Source organism: Gorilla gorilla, chromosome 1, assembly GCF_029281585.2.
Source record: "Gorilla gorilla gorilla isolate KB3781 chromosome 1, NHGRI_mGorGor1-v2.1_pri, whole genome shotgun sequence".
In the NCBI taxonomy this organism is placed as follows: domain Eukaryota; kingdom Metazoa; phylum Chordata; class Mammalia; order Primates; family Hominidae; genus Gorilla; species Gorilla gorilla.
In genome coordinates, this window is record NC_073224.2 from 33851973 (window position 1) to 33864973 (window position 13001).

The 13001-nt window shown below is 41.0% G+C and overlaps 1 long non-coding RNA gene across 1 annotated transcript; it reads left to right on the top strand.

Moving 5' to 3' along the window:
• Positions 1–866: 866 nt before the first annotated feature.
• Positions 867–11319, top strand: LOC129531921 (uncharacterized). Its single transcript, XR_008677402.1, has 3 exons — positions 867–1047; positions 3583–3647; positions 11221–11319. It is a non-coding gene; the product is annotated as an uncharacterized lncRNA (long non-coding RNA).
• Positions 11320–13001: the final 1682 nt, after the last annotated feature.

A 13001-nucleotide genomic window follows, 5' to 3' on the forward strand; every position in this document is an offset into this window, starting at 1 on the left:
AGGAGCTATATAAATCAAGCAATCCACCAGCTTTGGAAAAATTGTGTTGCCTCCAAGGGGTTTATTCTGAGGAGAATACGCATGTTTGCACAAAAGTCATTTTATTTGTCAGAAAATTATTTTCATAATCTTATCCTGCTTAAATATTTGACCATCCCTAAAATGCCTGAGAGAAAAAAAAAACATGATTCTGGTAAGGGCTGCAATTCACTGTAAAAGCAAAATATGGGACTTAAGATGGGTAGAAAGAGAAGTGATTTGTGTATTTGGATTTAATTCATTATTTAAAAATTAGAAAAAATTATTTAACACTTCAAACATATAGAAATAGTATGGCAGAAACCATTGTTTTTCAGATCCCTCACCTTCCATCTGCATTAAATTTTCTTTTCTTTTTTATCTTGAAACAGAATCTCACTCTGTCACCCAGGCTGGAGTGGAGCAGTGCGATCTCGGCTTACGGCAACCTCTCAGGTTCGAGCAATTCACCTGCCTCAGCCTCCCGAGTATCTGAGGCTATAGGCATGTGCCACCACACCTAGCTAATTTTTTGTATTTTTAGTAGAGACAGGGTTTCACCACGTTGGCTAGGCTGGTCTCGAACTCCTGACCTCAAGTGATCTGCCTGCCTCAGCCTCCCAAAGTACTGGTATTACAGGCATGTGCCACCATGCCCGGCCAATTTTCTGTTTTTCTTTTCTTTTTTTTGAATCAGAGTCTCCCTCTGTCACCCAGGCTGGAGTGCAGCGTCACGATCTCGGCTCAGTGCAACCTCCGCCTTCCGGATTCAAGCGATTATCCTCTCTCAGCCTCCCAAGTAGCTGGGAGTACAGGTGCACGCCACTGCACCCGGCTAATTTTTGTATTTTTAGTAGAGATGGGGTTTCACCATGTTGGCCAGGCTAGTCTCAAACTCCTGACCTCAGGTGATCCGCCTGCCTCAACTTCCCAAAGTGCTCAGATTACAGGTGTGAAAAGTGCATTCCTAGATAGTATTTTTCCTTGTGGATTCATGAATGTAGGTCGTTCAGTGTTTTCTGACAAAGTGTAAGTATCATTCTCCTCTTAAAGAGTATATAAAGTTGTTATAGTTTCTTAGGTTAAGAGTTACTTTACTTTATTATTGAAAGGTATTACATTTTCTTCTGTCTCCTGTATTTGATGTTGAGTAGTCTGCCGGAAATATTTCTTCCTTTGAAGATATTTTATCTTTTCTCTGTGGTTGCTTTTAGTTTACCTATTTGTTTTTGGTGTTCTGAAAATATTTTTTATGATGTTTCTATGCATAAACTTATTTATATTATACATTTCAAAATTCTCTTGGCTTCTTGAGCCTGGGTATTCATGTCTTCTCATTCATCTTAGAAAATTCCTAGTCATTAATTCTTCATTGCTTTTCAAAATTGCCTCTATCTCCTTTTGGAACTTCTATTTAACATATGCTGGGTTTTCACTTTTCATTCTCCTGTCCTTTTTTTTTTTTTTTTAAATCTCTTTCTTTAGTTTGAGCTGTAGTTTGGACAATTTTGTAAGACTTACCTTTTAGTTCACAAATTATCTCTCTAGCTATATTTAACTTACTATTCATCCTGTTTATTGTAATTTAAAATTTTGATTACAATGTTTTTAATTTTTAGAAATTCATTTGGTTCTTTCAAAAAATCTTCCATTTTTAAACAGTATAATTTTATTTTTTATGTTTCAATTTCTTATTTTATATCTTTAATACATTTAAATATACTTATTTTATGATTTCTATTAGATTGTTTCAATATCAAATATTCTTGGGGATCTTATTCTGACTCTTATTCAGGGTGGATTGTTTCTTCATCTGTTTTGTAATTTTGGACTGTTATCTAATTTTTAGGAAAATTTATGTGTGAGAACCCTGTGCAGCCTGAGTTGAGGGTGTGCTCTTCTGGAGTAGGTTTTGGTTTGCCTTGGCCAGATGTTATAAGAGTATCAGAAGCTTGAACCAATTTATATGTTAATTGTTTGGCTTGCTTGTCGGGGTGGTGAGGAGGTGGATTCCCATAGTTAAATTTTCAGGGAGACTTTTTCCCACACAGGGCCAGGACTACTCAGACGAGCTCTTTTATTAACTCCCATTAACTCCCGGGGCTGGAAGGTGAATTGTTTCCTAAACTATTCTTTCACTAATGGAGCAGCCCTTTTAGGATAATGGTTTTATGAAGGAGGTTCTCAGTTCCAAACTCTGTTTTGGGCAAGCTTAAGATATAAGTGCCATTTTCCAAATGGGCATTAAAGCTCCCTGCATTACGAAGGCTGAGACAGCCTGTTGCTCTGACATAGTCTCTGTCAGCCCATAAGCTTGCTTCTCTGTTTTTCAGTTTTCCTTTTTCATTTCTATCACCTGTGATGTTCCCTTTGTTTTGGTGCCCTTAGCTATGATTTAAAAGAGTATGTGTTATATTTTATCCAGCATTTCTACGTGCTTATAGCTGAAAGTTTGTCAGATATTTGTAGTTTTCCTTGTAGCTAGAACCAGAACTCTCTCAAATTTCTTTTTAAGAGCTTTAAATTTTGCTTTTATTTAAAATAAACTTTGAGGTTTTTTTTCCTTTGGAAAAAAATATAATGAAACAGCAAAGCACAAAAATCTGAATGAAAATTAAATCAGTACATATGTTTAAAAGACATAGGATCCTTGCCTGCTTTTTGTATTAATCAGCTTGCTCTTCTAAGTGCTAAGGAGACATCATAATGTGATTGAAGGAAATAGATTTTGCCTTCTGGCTTTAGTATTTACCCTCTCTGCTATTCTCTAACTCTGGATATGTAATTTATCCTCTGACATCCATAGTTTTCACCTGTCAATAGGAAAAATGATACCTGTTTAATTACTTCTTAGGGTTATTAAGAAGTTCAAATGAAATAACATATAGTTGGTGACAGCTTTCTGTAGCCTGTAAAACATGATGCAAATGATAGTTACTGCTAGGTACTTTCAGGTAGTAATGGGATTGGTAAGTTGCACTTGCTTTTATTCCCTACAGTTGCATGTTTCTGAGAATTATGGGTCTGGCTCACTCATATGCTTATATTTGAATTCCAGAACTTTTTTTTCTATAAAAGAGAAAGGTGAATTAACCCTTCATAGAACACTAAAACTATAATTAATTAAGTGGAAAAATCTTATTCCCTATATCCATAAAAGATAAATTCCATTGAATTAAAGAAAAAAATGCCCCTTTTTCTCATTCAAGAGCAAAGACTTCTATGATTTCAGTTGTGTGCCACAGTTTTTATCATTTGTCTCTGTGCTAAGTGGTTTCACATTCTGTGCAAGATATATGCCAAGGGAGTTGAAAATCTTGCCCACTGCTGTGTACACCAGGAAAATAGTACTAAGTAGTACTAGTATTTTTTAAAATTATAATGCAATACTCATAACATAAAATATACCATCTTAACAATTTTTAAATGTACAGTTCAGTAGTGTTAAGTACATTCACATTATTGTGCAACCAATATCCAGATCTCTTTACATCTTGCAAAACTGAAACTGCTTTCCATTGCAGCTGAACCATTTTACAACTCTCCATTTCTCTTTACCTACAGCCGCTGGCAGCCAACCACCATTCTACTTTGTGTCTCCATGAATTTCACTATTCTAAGCACCTAATGTAAGTGGAATCATACAGTATTCATTTTTTTGTGACTGGCTTATTTCTCTTAGCATAATGTCCTTGAGGTTCATCCATGTTGTTGCATGTGTCAGAACTTCTTTCCTTTTTAAGGCTGAATAATATTTCATTATATAGGGACATTTGTGTTACTTCTACCTTTTGGCTATTGTGAATAATGCTGCTATGAGCATTAGTGTGCCAATATCTGTTCAAGTACCTGCTTTCAATTCTTTTGGGTATATGCCCAGAAGTAGAATTGCTGAATCTTGGGTAATTCTATATATATACTTTTTTTAAAGATGGAGTCTCGCTGTGTCGCCCAGGCTGGAGTGCAGTGGCACAATCTCCGCTCACTGCAAGCTCTGACTCCCAGGTTCACGCCATTCTCCTGCCTCAGCCTCCCGAGTAGCTGGGACTACAGGCGCCTGCCACCACGCCTGGCTAATTTTTTGTATTTTTAATAGAGATGGGGTTTCACCGTGTTAGCCAGGATGGTCTCAATCTCCTGACCTCGCGATCCGCCCGCCTCAGCCTCCCAAAGTGCTGGGATTACAGGCATGAGCCACTGTACCCGGCTGGGTAATTCTATTTTTAATTCTTTGAGAAACCACCATATTGTTTTCCATAGTGGCTGCATCACTTCACATTCCCACCAACAGTCTACAGGGTCCCACTTTTCCCACATCCTTGCCAACCCTGGTTATTTTCTGTTTTTGTTTGTTTGTTTGTTTGTTTAGTAGTAGCTATCCTAATGGGTATGAATTTTGATTTGCATTTCCCTAATAATTAGTGATGCTCAGCATCTTTTCATGTACTTTTCTATCAATTTGTACATCTTCTCTGGAAAAATGACTACTCAAGTCCATTGCCCATTTTTTAATTAGGTTGTTGATTTTTTTGTGGTGGTTGAGTTGTAGGAGCCCTTTATAGATTCTGAATATTAACCTCTTGTTGGATATACGATTTGCAAATATGTTTTCTCATTCTATAGGTTCTCTTTTCACTGTTGATTGTGTCCTTCGATGCACAAAGTTTTTAAGTTTAGTAGAATATTATTTGTCTATTTTTGCTTACGTTGCCTATGATTTTGGTGTCATACCTAGGAAACCGTTGCCAAAAGTAATATTTTTTGTATAGTTTCGCAATGGAATCCCACATGAGGAACAGAACAATCAGTATTGTCTAGAATTATAATTATTTAAGGGTCTATCTAGAATTCAAATAGACTTGGTGGCAAAAAAGAAAAGGAGTTGTTCATTCTTTTAGGCAACTCAGTACTTCCACCCCCTGTATGTTTGGGCATTTTCATATCTTATGAATATTGTGGCATGTGGAGTCTGTTCCCCACTCTAAATGCTGATTAGGCCAGACACTTCATTTCTCAAACTGCCTTTCACTGGGGTGTAGGCATATGACCTTTGCCCTGCCAATCCCATGCACCTATACCGGAGATCCTTGCAGTGCCAAGGATTACAGAAAACCTGAGTTCTTGGGCACCAACAGGGACAGCTGAGGTAATGGTAGTGCTTTGTGTCTATGCTTGCTATGTGTGGCAGAGGTTGCTGCTTGTCTATTCTTTCCTTCATCCACAGTAATGAAACCTCTTCTTAACTGGGCACATGCCATTCAGGATAAAGACTATATTATCCAGTGTCCTTGGGGGCCAGGTTTGGCTAATTCTGGCTAATGAGCTGTAACTAGAAGTGTTGCTTGACCTCTTCTGAGATCTTCCTTAAAGGACAGCTGGAGTTTCATCCGTTCCTCTTTTCTTTTGGCTTGAATGTGGATCAGGATGGCTGAAGCTGGATTAGTACCATAAACAATGAGAAAACTAAAGTAGTGGAGGCCCAGCATAGGGGAGCAAGAAAATAGAAGGGGCCTGCATCTCTGGGGCCTTCAAGCAACAGAATTTACTGATCAGTCCTGGACCTCTAGACTTGCACATGAGAAGGAGAAGTATACATCTGTCTTATTTAAGGTCGGTAATTTGGGGTCTCTGTTACTTGCTGCTGAAGTTAATCAATGCATTGTCAGTGGTGCAGGCTGCAGTGTGAAGGTGTGCAGGCTGCAGGGGGCCAGTTCTAGGGTGTGATTTGAGGCTTCACTCCTGATTCATTGCCCTGGTCTGGTTTTTCAACCTTAACTTGCGATTCTATGACACACATATCATTTTAATGAATTCCATTCTCTTTAAATCAGTTGGAGTTGTTTTTGATTATTTATAACAAAAAGTCCTTACTGATATGAGGTGAAAATTTCTTAAGTCTTTTTTAGATAATAAACCGAAGTTTGTTTTTCACCACAAATTTCAGCCTTAAAGCGCAGCCACATTTTCAGAAACTCAAGGTGAAAGTTCACACAGAGCATCAGTTAGAAGAAGTTAATTGTGAAAAAGGGATCATCAATGGCCATCCTTTAAATGATGAGACCTCCTGTATGTTTTGAATGATTTAATTTCCAACATATTCTCTTCTGAGTCTTTGATATACGTGTTGACTCCATGAAATAAAGTCTAAGTGTGAAGGGAAGAGGAATTTTAATGTTTATTCTATATCAGCACCTTGATAAGTGGTCCTCAGCCCAGGCATTGCTGAGCTGGGGCTGGATTTCTTCATCTTTACAGTAACAGAAGAACGCACTTACCAGTGTCTGAGTTATTGCTTACAGACAGGAAGGTTTCAAGCCTCGGATGCTGAGCAGTGAGAATGGCCAACAAAAAGCATGAAGTTAATTTTGCCTCAAATAAAAGACTTCTTTTGATTCTTAAAATCCTGTCAGAATCTCATTCGGATCTCTGAGGGACAATTATACTTTCTCATCATCTAGTTGTTCAACACCAGTTTGAGCTATTAGTGTACTCGTTCATTCAACCATGCCTTTGGCAAACACTTTTTAATACCTACTCTGTGCCAGGCATTACTTGGCCACCGCTTTCTCCCTGCCCCTTGTCTCAATATCCATTCCACATTCTGAATGAATTCAGTGGATGAGGCTGAAGAGTCTGAGGGAAGCAATGTGATTAATTTATGCATCATGTATCAAGTATGACATGCGGATGCTGGGACGCGGCACTTGAGAACGCAGGCTGCCTCCCTTCCTCAGCTGTTGCAGGCGTGCACTCTGTCAAAATGCATGTCCAGAAAGGTCTAAGTCCCTGAAGTGTGGTGTTTATTAAGAAAAGGTTCATCTTTTATATCCTCCAACATTTCTAGTAAAATCATAACCATCCTCAATTTGCAACCACAGACTTCTGGGAATACAGCTATTATTGGCTCCAAACCCTCTCCTCTGTCATTCATAGATTGCTATCTGTGAGGGCAAGAACTTTGCATTTTATTCATCTTTGCATCCCCAGAGCATAGCATGTAATAATAGTTTATTATTATTTTTTTATTTTTTTTTTGAGACGGAGTCTCACTCTGTTGCCTAGGCTGGAGTGCAGTGGCACTATCTCGGCTCACTGCAACCTCTGCCTCCTGGGTTTAAGCAGTTCTCCCTGCCTCAGCCTCCTGAGCATCTGGGACTACAGGCACCCGCCACCACACCTAACTAATTTTTGTATTTTTAGTAGAGTCAGGGTGTCACCATGTTGGCCAGGCTGATCTCGAACTCCTGACCTCAAGTTATCTGCCCGCCTCGGCCTCCCAAAGTGGGGGGATTACAGGTGTGAGCCACTGCGCCAGGCCTAAATAATGTTTTCAAAAAATTTAAATTATTTCTCACAAACAATGTGCATACAGTTTGTTCTCTTTACTGTCTACCCCACACAACTAACCTGGTACCCCCTAGTACTCACATAATTCAGCTTAGAGATCAGTTCCTCAGGGATACGTTCTCTGATACCGAAGCTAAGGTCTGGGCCCCCTATTATGAGTTCAGAGAACACCTTAGGTTTAGGTTTCCACTTTATAGCACTTACTATACTTTTATTTATGTAATGTTTGTGTTCTGTACTGGAATAAGACCCCCAGGAAGTCTGTAACATTCTCTTATTCTCAGTGTTATTATTTATAATCAATGCCTAGGACACAATAGATGCTCAGTAAACATTTCTGGAATAAATGAGTTTTGATCAATAGCATTTTTGAGACTAGTCTCCCTCTTTTTCTCACCCTCTACTGTACATAGTGATTTACATCCTTTCCAAACTGGTGTTTTTTTGTTTTGTTTTGTTGTGTTTTTTTTTTTTTTCCTACTGTCACTTTCCAATTCCTACCACCTACTGGTTGAACCCATGATGTCTTGGGGAGTAGATGTCAGGGTGGCTACACATTTCCATTTTGGAGAGCAGTTTCCTATTTTTAGCACTTCTCCAGGGCTTGGACTGATAAGGCAGTGGAGTCCTTCTGCCCTCAGAACTTTGCCTTTTAACTTCGTTCCTTGGGAATGTGCCTGTCAGGCTCTGTGGAGAAGTTATTCCTCCTTTTGATGAGAAATTGAGACTACCTGAGCTCCTTCCCTGCTTTAAATGAACCACTAGAGGGGGCAGTGACCTGCTCTGCTGCTGCACCTGAATTGCACCTGTAGGATATTAGGGTTAGATGGATCTTAATGACTTCCTGGGCCACCTTCTCCCATTTTCTAAACAAGTCCCTAAGGCTACAGACTTGGTCAGTGACAAAACTAGGCCTAGACCCCAGATCCTGTGCTTTCTCCTCCAGCATACTGCCTCCCGCCCTGCAGTCCTTGGAGGACTCTTGCAGGGTCTGGTCTACGGATATGGATCAAATTTTTTTTTTTTTTTTTTGAGACTGAGTCTTGCTCTATTGCCCAGGCTGGAGTGCAGTGGCATGATCTCAGCTCACTGCAGCCTCTGCTTCCCAGGTTCAGGTGATTCTCATGCCTCAGCCTCACAAGTAACTGAGATTACAAGGATCTGCCACCACGCCCGGCTAATTTTTGTATTTTTAGTAAAGACAGGATTTCACCATGTTGGCCAGGCTGGTCTCCAACTCCTGACCTCAGGTGAACCGCCAGCCTCGACTTCCTAAAGTGCTGGGATTACAGGCATGAGCCACCACACCCAGCCAGCTATGGATCAATTTTGACAAGTCTGATTAACTCACCAAGAATTCCTTGGACCACCAATGCAATTATCCACATTGATTTATGAATGGTCCATAGCCACACATATGTTTGTGGGCTAAAGGGAGAAATAGCAAGAGGTAATGGAAATTATGCTCAATTCCACCACTTGTGGAAAACAAGATGTAGTGGATGTTGCTAGCTATTGTCTTTTTGTCATCCAAGCAAGCTTTCTCATCACCCTTTATTCTGGTAACTGCCCTCCCTCCTCCTCACTCCCTTTGCAGAGGCAGGGGCCAGTTTCAGGTCTGGCTAATCACAGCTCTCCATTCCTTCCCAGTTAGTAATGGTTCAGGGGAAGGTAAAAACTCAAGCTGACTTTATTAAAGTCCTTCCCTGAGATTTCTGAGTTTAGAAACAAGAGAAGCAGTGGTGTTTTCTCGGGGTCATGGTACCATAAGGATATGAAGTTAGAAGACTGTGACTATCTTTGTAACCAAACAAAGAAGACCTGCTATAGGAGCAGATCAGACAGTTAAGCAGAGACTCAGAGAGAAAAGCTGGATGTAGAATTGAATCATGATCCCAATTCTTCAGCCCTGGAGCCAACATCTTTTTTCAGGTTCTTCAAGTTACCCTACTTTATTATGCCTGGCTACATGGGCCTGTCAATTCCCTTCTTTTATTTAAAGATAGTTGGAATTAGATTTTTATCATTCACAGTGAAGAATTTTGATAAGAAATTCTAGAGACCAAACATACCAAAAAATACCCCCTGTTTTAGGTTAACAGTTTGTCTGTAGTCACTGTGGGTGTAGGGTAATATCGCCTTTCCTCTGACCCTAAACTAAGGATGGATAAGCCTGAAGTCAGTCTTTCAGTATAAACCTTATGGGTGACTAGTGATCAGCTTTATGTATTTCCTCACTATTGTCTGTCTTGGTCAGCTCAACCAGGAAGGACAAGTTGCTACTGAGGCCAAGAGCACAGGTCAGGTGGCTTAGTTAGTTCTTTGCTGTCTACAACACAAGACTTATTCCCCAAATATCCAGCTGTTTTGCAACCTGTACCTTTGAGTGATGTGAGCTAGTATGCCATGTCTACACTGACTCTGGAAGGCAGCATGGGGTGATAGAAAGAGCACCAGACTGAGCCTTGGGAGAGAGGGGTCCAGTCCCAACCCCATTCTTCTTTTATTGGAAGACCCCCAGCTGAGACATTTGACTTCGCTGGGCCTTAGTTTATCAGGTTACAAAAAAAGTGATACTTGGACAACATGATCCTAAGATACCTTCTGGCTCTAAAATTACATTATTATCAAAGAACAGCTCAAATGCATCCCCTATGAATGGCATTGACCTCTCTGTTCTTATATCAAAAAGATATCACAATTTAACTCACTGTTTTTTCATTAGTCCTTAGGGCAAGCCACGTGCAGTATCATTAAGTATCTTTCAAATACAAATCTCTGCTTCTGGCACAAAGGAACCCCTGCCCTCCTTAGCAAATTATTTGTTACCCTTAGGCCTGTTTCAGCTATGCCAGGGGAAGCGAATCTCTTCTTCTGAAATATTCATTACTGTGAAGCAGCGATTCTGTACTTCAGGGCCTAGAAGGGGAGAGATTTCTTTGCATTCTCACCTCTCCCGCCCAGACTCCCTTTGACACATCCACCTCCCAGACTGCAGAGCGGAGGGTTGCTAGGAGACCAGGGTGGCAGACAGGCAGGATCCAGAGGGGCTCAGCTAGTTGGGAAAGCTGCAAGGGTGAACACAACAGTTGAGTGAAAAAGGAAACAAATACTTCCTGGACTCCTGATCTAGTTTTAAAAGACTGAGGTAAATACACATGGGGGTGGGCTGGGGATGGAAAGGGAGGAAGTTTCGGGGAAGAGCATATAGGTGAGAGGTGGGGATGCAACATGAAGTGCTACAGGAGGTGAGCACTGCAGGAGGCTGTGTAGATGGCAGACACCAAAGGCTTATTGCTCAGAGGAGATAAAAACAAAAGTCATTTTGATTGACAGTCCCAGTGAACCTGAATGAGATTAATAGTCATCTGCTTTCCTCAGGGCTGCCATGATGGCTGGGTGCCTGCAGGACTGCTAAGATCCACTGACTGTCCGATGCCCTCTCTCCTGGGCCTGAGCTTGTCTCCAGGAAGCACTGATGCAAGTGCAGATGCATTTGAATTGCTCCGAATAGCAAGGGGGTGATCCAGTAGAGCTCAGTGTTACTGCGTGGGGAGCAATGGTCAACTGGACCCTGATGGGACACCCATAGGACACAAGGTTAAGACCACTCTAAAGCAAAGGGCACTCTACTTAGTCATGCTGTTAGCAAGGCCACGAGTTTGCTTGACGCAGTGTCTGGGCACATGGTAAGAGCTCAAGAAATGGTTGTTTTTTAAATTGTTGTTGTTATAAGGGTCCTTACCGATGGGTATTGAATATTCCTCTACTCCCTTCACCGCTAAGATTTTGCTTGTATAATTATTTTGAAGTGATATGAATTACAAATATCTTTTTTTTTTTTTTTTTTGACAGGGTCTTGTGCTGTCACTCAAGCTGGAACGCAGTGGTGCAATCAAGGCTCACTGCAGCCTCAATCTCCCAGCCTCAAGCAATCCTCCCACCTCAGCCTCCCAAGTAGCTGGGACTACAGGCACACGCCACCATGTCCAGCTAATTTTTAAATTTTTAGTAGAGATGAGGTCTTGCTATGTTTCCCAGGATCGTCTTGAACTCCTGGCCTCAAGCGATCCTCCTGCCTTGGCCTCCCAAAGTGCTGGGCTTATAGGTGTGAGCCACCATGCTCAGCCATAAATGCCTTGTCTTTTTTTTTTTTTTTTTCTGACAGTCTTGCTCTGTCGCCCAGGTGGAGTGTAGTGGCACAATTTCAGCTCACTGCCACCTCTGCCTCTCCGGTTCAAGAGATTCTCATGCCTCAGCTTTCTGAGTAGCTGGGATTACAGGTGTGCACCACCACATCCAGCTAATTTTTTTGTATTTTTAGTGGAGACAGGGTTTCACCATGTTGGCCAGGCTGGTCTTGAACTCCTGGCCTCAAGTAATCTGCCCACCTCAGCCTCCCAAAGTGCTGGGATTATAGGCGTGAGCCACTGTGCCCAGCCTGCCTTGTCTTCTTTTAATGGCCCTCTATGGGTTTCATGTCCCATTCATATACCTATGAGAATTACACACTCAGGGTGAGTTTCCTTCAGCCAATCAGCAGGCACCATTCACAGGCCCATTTGCCCACATAATGCGAACCTGACATGCCCAAATATCTAACTCAATAAAATTAGAACTACGTGTTACCATATCTTGCCAGGAAAAAAATCATCATCTTTATTTTATTTCTGATTTTTAATTATGAAATGTTTTATTCATGTTTAACGTGGCATGTGGCCTGCCCCAGAAGTCATTGCATTTTTTGGGGTACAGCATGATCCTCAGGTGAGTCTATTGCTGATCTGTACAAAGCAGCCTCTGCCTGAGGTTATGGCTTACTGCTCATAGCAGCAGCAACAACAGCAGCAACAGCAGCAGCACAATAACAGCAAGCTCTGTGTTAAAAGGAATCACATCCTAGAATGATGTAATGTTTCCGGACGTGCGATGGTTGGGTCACATGAGGTCTGACATCATCTGGAGCAAGGAGCTTCCAGGAATGCTGCCACTAGCAACTTTACCGGGCAGACACTGGAGCACAGCTCTTTCAGGAGACAGAAAAGAAAACAAAGCAGAGGAAAACAAAAGCTACGTGCCAGCTTCAAAAATCTGAGCAGTCAAATCACAAGGGGAGAGAAAGAGAACTGTAATACTTATTCCAGAGACTCTAAACCTTCACTTTTCAGCACTCAGACAAATTTGTAATTGAAAGGAACTTGGGAGGCTTTATCTGGTTCAAACTTCTGCCTCTAAGGAAGAGTCTATCTAAAACTTCAAAGCATATAAAAACCTCTAGGAGAATGATGATGCATAACCTCGTTTGGTAAGTGGCTTCAATGTCACTATCTTTAGGGCAGTGGACTGGCTCTAAAGACTCAGCCGGCCTAGCCCCATGTCTGGAAGGGGTGGCCACAGGGGAGGGTTTGGGCATGTCCCTCCAGCAGAAATTCAAATGCATTCTTGTGAGACAAGAGATGGAATCTTGGGAAGAAAAATGTAAAGGTCAGTAAATAAAGCTTCTATAGCCTCTTGGATGGACTAAATATGTTTTTTAAATTCAAAGATTTGCCTTTATTAATTATGATGATATTTTTAATTGTAAAATTTCAAATTTGTCAAAAAACTGCAAGAAAACGAAAGGAAATACCAATATA